At 35.9% G+C, this 2500-nt stretch overlaps 1 protein-coding gene across 2 annotated transcripts in view; it reads left to right on the top strand.

The window, feature by feature from the left end:
• LOC125645688 (general transcription factor 3C polypeptide 2-like) overlaps positions 1-2500 on the top strand; it is an 86128-nt gene that overhangs the window by 37762 nt on the left and 45866 nt on the right. The window lies entirely within an intron of this gene.

Raw genomic sequence — 2500 nt, 5'->3', positions numbered from 1 at the left:
ACATAATGCAGATTCAAGTTTGTTCAAATCATGGGCCCCGGGGGTTGGATGGGGCCACAATAGGGGATCAAAGTTTTACATACAAATATATAGGAAAAATCTTTAAAAATCTTCTTCTCAAGAACCACTGAGTCAGAAAAGCTGATTTTTACATGAAAACTTCCTGACATAGTGCAGATTCAAGTTTGTTCAAATCATGGCCCCCGGGGATAGGATGGGGCCCCAAGGGGGGATCAAAGTTTTACATACAAATATATAGGGAAAAACTTTAAAAATCTTCTTCTCAAGAACCACTAAGCCAGAAAAGCTGAGATTTACATGAAAGCTTCCTGACATAATGCAGATTCAAGTTTGTTCAAATCATGGGCTCCGGGGGTTGGATGGGACCACAATAGGGGATCAAAGTTTTACATACAAATATATAGGAAAAATCTTCTTCTCAAGAACCACTGAGCCAGAAAAGCTGATTTTTACATGAAAACTTTCTGACATAGTGCAGATTCAAGTTTCTTCAAATCATGGGCTCCGGGGGTAGGATGGGGCCACAAGGGGGATCAAAGTTTTACATACAAATATATAGTTAAAATCTTTTTCTCAATAACCACTGAGTCAGAAAAGCTGATATTTACAAGAAAACTTTCTGACATAGTGCAGATTCAAGTTTGTTCAAATCATGGTCCCCGGGGGGTAGGATGGGGCCACAAGTGGGGGGGGGGGGGGGGTCAAAGTTTTACATACAAATATAGAAAAAAGCTTTAAAAGAACCATTGGGCCAAAGAAGTTGACATTTACATGAAAGCTTTCTGACATAGTGTAGATTCAAGTTTGCAAAGGGTAGTTTGGGCCATAATAGGGACCAAGGTTTTACATGCAAATATATATGGAAAGTCTTCAGATATGGGCCAAGGTGACTCAGGTGAGCGATGTGGCCCATGGGCCTCTTGTTTAATATTGTTTACATGCTTAACTAAAGTATTTCTAATGGTCAACCAAAATTTTTATATCAGTTTTTGAGTTACAAGTGAGATACAGCACTCACAATTCTTTGTTAATATGTAAAAAAGGCTCATGCCATGTTTTGTTTACATATAGATTGGTTAATAGAAAATAGCATGTTTAAAACAAAATGAATTGTACTAAACACAAGAAACTATTTAATTGTGTTCAGAATTAATTAACTTACAAATTGAAAAGTCTGCTATAAACAAACTTTTAAATGTATATTTAACCTTTGTAAACAAAAACAGGACACGCTCGAGCCTTGTAAAGAATTGTGAGCTCTGTATCTCCCATGTACCTCGACAACTGACATTCAAATTTTTGCTGACCATTAGAAATATCTTAGATATGCATTCTAAACATTAAAAATGGAAAAATAAAATTTGAAAATTTTCAGCTCAATTGCAAATCATGTCCATGCCCCTTTATCTATAGTGAATAATGTAATTTGTAAACATTTTAAAGCATTCCAAATTCAGTTAAATAAAAAATAAATATGTGCACTCCTTCTAAAGTTCTTTTTGCTGTTTTGCTAAAATGGAAGTTCAAATATTTTTTTAGCCCAAATACTATGGTTTTCAAACACAGCGATCTTTGTGTGTCTCTTTTGTCAGTCTGGAGTGTATTCCTTCCTTTCCTGCCACCAAAATTCACAACAACTAATATCCAGGATGTGAATTAAATATTTATTGCATTTTAGAAAAAGTTTTCAAACCCAGTGTGAAATTAACCAATGGACTTGTGTATCGAAGAATTTGCTTATGGCTATTGATGAAATTTTGTCAAATAATTATAACACCAGTACTGGACAACTCGTCAAATGACAACTCACTGAAGCGTGACTAATCGAAAGTAAAACTCACTGAAGAGTGACTAATCGAAAGTAAAACTCACTGAAGCGTGACTAATCGAAAGTAAAACTCACTGAAGGGGACTAATCGAAAGTAAAACTCACTGAAGCGAGACTAATCGAAAGTAAAACTCACTGAAGCGTGACTAATCGAAAGTAAAACTCACTGAAGAGTGACTAATCGAAAGTAAAAGTCACTGATGCGACAAGTCTTAAAAGAAAGACAACTCATAGATGACAACAACCCATCAATGTATTTGTGCAGCTCTAAAATATTCTATGTTGTGATGAATGAGGATTTTCAACCGTTTCATTGTTGAGAGAATTTTGATCAGTCGTTAACAAGTTTTTTTGAAAACTTGACAAGCTAACATTGAAATGGAAGAAGCTCCGTTACTCCATTGATAGCTGAAAATTGTATGAATGCGTTTTAGCCAATGACCCATGCACAACAATTTTTTTTTAGAAGGGTGGCATAGATGCTTCTCGTGTGTTGTTGACCCCCCCCCCCCCCCCCCCCCCCCCCCCCTGACATTTACAAATCTACTTAAAGGAGAAGAGTCCACTACTGAAATGGTTATATGGGAAAGAGATTGATCTTCCCTGCAAAGAGGAAATTACAAGAAACAAATATCAAATTTTTTCTATAAT

The sequence above is a fragment of the Ostrea edulis genome, chromosome 6, assembly GCF_947568905.1.
Source record: "Ostrea edulis chromosome 6, xbOstEdul1.1, whole genome shotgun sequence".
NCBI classification, from domain to species: domain Eukaryota; kingdom Metazoa; phylum Mollusca; class Bivalvia; order Ostreida; family Ostreidae; genus Ostrea; species Ostrea edulis.
The sequence above is the reverse complement of the archived record's forward strand: the minus strand, read 5'-3'. Positions and strand labels throughout refer to the sequence as shown.